We start from the raw sequence: 6,000 nt of genomic DNA, 5'->3' as shown, positions 1-6,000 counted from the left end.
ACATTCAAAAGAGGGATGTACACCTACTTAAACATAGGGGGTACAGTGACTGTATCTCACACTGTGATGCTAGAGGGGGCAAGGTGGGAGGATTAGTGATTTACATCCGTAGAAACATCCCACTAGTCATAGACGAAGTATATAGGGATACTTTGGGAAGGTGCCTGGCGATTAGGGGTCAGCTGTATGGTAAGGAGGTGACCATAGTAAATATATACGCCCCCAACTCAGGACAAGGTGAATTTTTTACTCGGATTCACAAGGAGCTCTTCCAGTTCCAGAAAGGGGGGATGATCCTTGGTGGGGATTTTAACACCAGCATGACATCAATGGATCACTCAAAGGGGCTGATTGATAAATCCTCAGCACTGTACACAGTTAAAATCACTTGTCTCTGATTTAGATTTAGTGGATGTATGGAGGCTGAGACACCCAAGCCAGCGGTCCTATACCTTCTTTTCTCATTCTCAGAATACTTACACAAGAATTGATATGGTATGGTGTAGCCGCCAGTTGTGGGATCAGGTGGTTGATTCAAATATTGGGTCCATTTCTACTTCTGATCATGCACCCGTGGAGCTTGAGCTTAAGGGTCTGACAGAGGAAAGGCGCCAACTCTTTTGGAGATTAAATGAATTGATTCTTGGGGATAGTAGGGTGCGGGATGACATTCGCCAGATCATTCAGGATTATATGTTGGTGAATGACACTGGCGAGGTTCTGGATGGCACATTGTGGGATGCCCTAAAGGCTGTGGTGAGGGGTCACTTCATCAAATGGGGGGCACGCAAAAAGAGGTTACGAGAGAAGAGGGAGTTGGACCTACGGGCACGATTAGCGAAATTAGAATGTTATCACCAAGAGGGAGGTTCTGGGATAGTCCTGAAAGAATTAAGACAGTGTAGAGCAGATTTAGAGAAATTGCAGGTAGAACACGTGGAGTTTTTACATACGAGACTCCAACAGAAGTTTTATGAATTCGGAAACAAATCTGGACGGATGTTGGCTCATCTTTTGAGGCATAGACAAAGGAGCCACACAATAACAAAAATAAAAGGGGCGGGCGATAAGATGTACTATAGAGATGGAGAAATAAGGGATCAGTTTGAAAAATTTTATCAGAAGTTATACAGCAGTGAGAGGGGGGTAGGGGGGGAAGAAATCAAGAGGGGTTTAGGAAAGCTGCATCTCCCAAGGTTATCAAGTTTGGAACGCAAACATTTAGAGGCCCCATTTCGTCTCGAAGAGATTCAAAGGGTGATTAAGGGTCTCCAAGGAGGGAAGGCGCCCGGCCTGGATGGGTATTCTGCTAGGTTTTATAAGACTTTTGTGGGGGAGGTGGGGCCCATATTGTTGAGGGTTGGGAATGCATGCTTGGCTGGCCAATCATTGCCGGGGAGTATGCATGAAGCGGGGATCTCCTTGCTTTTGAAACCAGGAAGAGATCCGGCGGTGTGTGCCTCCTATCGCCCCATCTCACTAATAAATCTAGATGTTAAGATCTTATCTAAAGTAGTAGCTGATAGGTTAGGAAAGGTCCTGCCTTCACTGATTCACACTGATCAATCTGGGTTTGTCATGGGGCGGCAGGTGGCGGATAATATTAGACGCACCTTACATGTTATGTGGGTAGCCCAACAGAGGGGGATTCCAGTGGCCCTTTTGAGTACGGATGCAGATAAAGCGTTTGACAGGGTGGACTGGCCTTATTTATGGGAAGTTCTGGAACATCTGGGGTTTGGCCAGGGGTTGATAGGATGGATAAAACGATTATACGAGAAACCAGTGGCAAGAATTAAAGTAAATGGGGGGTATACATCTGTTTTCCAGATTGAAAGGGGTACCAGACAGGGGTGTCCGCTATCACCACTGCTGTTCGCACTCTCGATTGAGCCCTTAGCTCAGAGGGTGCGTGAATCGGTTGACATTCCAGGAATAATGATAGGTGGCTCTGAGCACAAATTGGCATTATTTGCTGATGATGTATTATTTTTTGTAAATAACCCGGGGCTGCATCTTCCCATATTGATGGCAGAGCTGGAGGAGTTTGGTAGGCTCTCGGGCTTTAAGATAAACCATGATAAATCTGAAATGATTGGGGTATCTATAGCACAACCTAGGATGGAGGAGCTCTCTCGAAACTTTCCTTTTAAATTAAGGAGGGATAATATTAAATATTTAGGAGTCCAAATACCTGCCCAGATTTCTCAGATATATCAGCTAAATTATATACCGTTATTCCGGCAAATACGCAAAGACATGGAGGGCTGGACGGGAAAGTGGCTGTCATGGTGGGGAAGGATAGCATCGATTAGGATGAATGTATTGCCCAGACTTTTGTTCTTGTTTCAAACATTACCGGTAGCAATCCCTGGGAGGGAGCTGAGAACCCTACAGCAGGCTATAGTGAAGTTTGTTTGGGGGGGCAAGGCTCCCAGGCTTAGCAGGAAGCTGCTCTGGCGTTCGACAGAGTTGGGTGGGAGAGGGGTTCCAAACCTTGAATGGTATTACTGGGCAGCACAATTGAAACTTATATCCATGTGGGGTCAGGAGAAATGGTCAGTGGTAGCACACATGGATCAGGAGATGGTGCAGCAGCACAACCTGCAGTCAGTAATATGGGCATCTTCAGCCTACCCTACTATTAGCAGGCTTACTACCAATCCGTTTGTTGGGCACTTGTTGACACTATGGGGTTCCCTTAGGACACGCTTCTGGAAAACTAGAAAAACATCTACATACGCTTATATTCGGGGGGAACCTACTTTTAGAGTGGGGTTGGGAAATCCGGTGGCAAAGAGGTGGGCTGAGAGGGGCATAGTGAGGTTTCGAGATATATTGGAAGATGGGAAAATGAGATTGTTCACAGAACTCAAGGAAGACTATGGGGTTTTGGATAGGGACAGATTCTTCTACCTACAGGTCCAACATTACATTTACACACAAGGATGGTTAAGAAACGATCCGGAGGACTATGAAGTATTAGAAAACATGTGGGGCTCACTGGGAATAATGAAGGGGGTCATATCCCGGTTGTATAAATTTATAAGGGGAGGGAGTTTTGAAAAATGTTTGTATATGACTAGATGGGAAAGAGATTTGGAAAAGGAATTGACAGTTCATGAATGGAAGGCCATTATCTTGGAGGTCAACAAAGCATCAACATGCGTGTTATTGAAAGAAAATGCCTTCAAGGTACTCTCGAGATGGTATTTTACCCCATATAGACTACATATGATGTTTCCAGGGGCTTCCCAGTATTGTTGGAGATGTTTAACAGATGTGGGAACTTTCTTGCATATCTGGTGGTCCTGTGGGAAATTACAAATGTATTGGCAATCTATAACTGCAAAGATAACTGCCCATACAGGCAAGAACTTTTTGTGTGAGCCTCAATGGTGCCTGCTGGGCCTGGGGAACAGACGAGGAGTCAAATGGCAAAGACGTTTGAAAAGGATGAGCTTGACAGCTGCAAAGAGTGTCATTGCTCGGTTTTGGAAACAGCAAGTGGCACCAACAGAACAAGACTGGATTCTAAAACTTTCCCTAATTGAGGAGATGGAGAAATTAACTGATAAACGGTTGGGAATTTATAACAGGCAAGATGAACTTTGGACACATATTAGAGCAATGACCCAAGTGAGTTAGTAATAGGTGTTGGATGGGGGGGGTGGGGGGGGAGGGGTAGGGGTGGGGGGGGGGGAGAAATGAAAAATTACAGTTTGTCAATGTTCATTTACAGATTTATAGTTGATGGATAAAAGAGAATGTTTAAAGTGAGAGAAGTATAGAATTGTATATCAAAAAGGAAATATTCAACTGTCTACTTTGAATTAAGGAAGTAATGTTTATTTTGTTGTTTATTAATAAAAAATTATTGAAAAGAGATATGGGTGAACTTGATTCCCTGGTGCCGAAGGAAGGCCGCCACCATTATCACCATAGCCTTGGTAAACGTTCTTGAAGCAACTGGAAGTGACAGCCCAGCACTGCAAAACATAGAAATCTTTGATGCGGTAGCCATATGGGTACATGCAAGTACAACTCTGACATTGAGGGCGGTGAGAAATTCTCCCGCTTGAACCGAGGCTATGACTGCTCTTAGAGTCTCCATACAAAAGTGGGACAGTCGAAGGCCGCAGCTTAGAGCTTTGATATCTAAGACTGGATGAAAGATGCTTTCTTCTTTGGGACAATGAAATAGACAGAGTATCTGCCTAGTCCCTGATTGGCCTGGAGAACTGGAACAATGCCACAGAGCGCCAACAAGGGATCTACAGTAGCCTAAATCTCAACTGCCTTGGTTGCCTTTCGACAAGGAGACTGCAAGAAGACAGGAGCAACCGAGTGAAAGAACTTCAACTTGTAACCTTCTATAAGAATATCCAGAACCCAGTGGTCTGATGTGATTTTGGCCCACTCCTCCCGAAACTGCTGAAGACGTCCCCCCCGACCAGAGGAAGAAAAGAGTGGACCAGCCTCACATCACTGCGAAGCTTGAGAGGCACTGGGCGCTCTAGCTGACTGAGAGGAGGACTTCCTGTCCACACGAAAGGAAGACTGGTGTGCCTGAAAGCAGCTGTGAAGAAACTGTTTTAAACCTGTAAAATGTATTCGATATTTCCCTGTTTTAATTATCTCTGAAGTGTATTTCTCCTATTTGGGAGGCAGATGGTGCATGTTTATGCTTAAAGTAGTTATAGGGAACTGAATGTTCTTTTTCTTTAACACAAGCCGGAAACAAGTAGCAGTATATGTTTAAAACTTGTTGACTGGGCTCTGATTGGTCTGGAGTTTGAAATTACCCAGTAGTGCTGCCTGTTGCTTCAGTCTTAGCCTGGAAGAAGAAAGAGACAGATGCTTTTCCTAAGGCTCTGTGAATAATTATATGTCCTGATCTTCCCAGGTACTGTTTAGACAGTATGCAAATGTTTTTGTTAGTTTTCAAAATGATCAATTTACTTGTTACTGTTGGCCAATTGCACATTTTTATCCACTGTTCAAACTTCTGAGAATAAACACATTTGTTTGTTCGTTCTGCCTGTCTGGACTGATAAAGAATCCTGGTGGTTTCTGTGTTGGGTCTGCGAGTGCTTTCTGGGAACTGTGGGACCAGTGGGAATGTGGCCCCAGTAGCATAGAAACCACTGGGGATAATTTGAGCACGGGAGACTCGTCCAGTGGTTGTGACCCAGTTGATGGGAGGAGGGTGCTAGGGTACAGCACAAGCAGCAGGTGCAGGCGGACCTGAGTTGTGCTGGGGATAGACAGACCCTCTAAGTGGGGGTGGGGTAACCCCAGGCGTGTGGCTAGTTGTTTCATGACAAGGATTTCTGACCATATTGCTGACAACCAGGCTGGTTCCATCTGCTGGCTCAAAATCAAGAGCCCCCATGAAGATCGATGACCAGAGGCTTTTGGCTGATCCTCCAGCAACTGCTGTGGCTTAGTTTCCCTCGGTTCTTTCACCAAGTGTGACAAAACAGTGGGTTTTTAAGCCTGTAAATTCATATTGATTATTTCTTGAAGTGTATTTCTCTAGTTTGGCCAGCAGGTGGTGCATGTTTAGGTTTAAAGCTGTTACCAAGAAATGACTATTCCTTCTTTAGTTAACACAGATAAGAGATAATCTGCAATGATGTAGCCAGCTATTTTAAAACTTGCTGTTCTGGGCTCTGATTGGCCCAGTAGCTCAAAATTCAGCTAGGATGTACTGGCTTTTTCTCTAATCTTAGCAAGGAAGAAAAGAGAGAATATCTTTGCTGAGGCTTTGTGAACGTTATATTTGATAACCTGTGAGCAGCTATATGTCCTGATCTCCCCATGTACTATTTAGATAGTAAACAAATGTTTAGATAGTGTTATAATTGATCCATATTTCAGTTACCTGTTATTGTTTTGCTGAATGCACCTTTTCTGTTCATTGTTTTAATTTTTCATGACAATAAACATTTTTAGTTTATTGCCTCTTCTTGTCTGGACTAAGAATCCTGGTGGTTT

Source organism: Microcaecilia unicolor, unplaced genomic scaffold, assembly GCF_901765095.1.
Source record: "Microcaecilia unicolor unplaced genomic scaffold, aMicUni1.1, whole genome shotgun sequence".
In the NCBI taxonomy this organism is placed as follows: Eukaryota; Metazoa; Chordata; class Amphibia; order Gymnophiona; family Siphonopidae; genus Microcaecilia; species Microcaecilia unicolor.
This window is presented reverse-complemented; position numbering follows the sequence as displayed.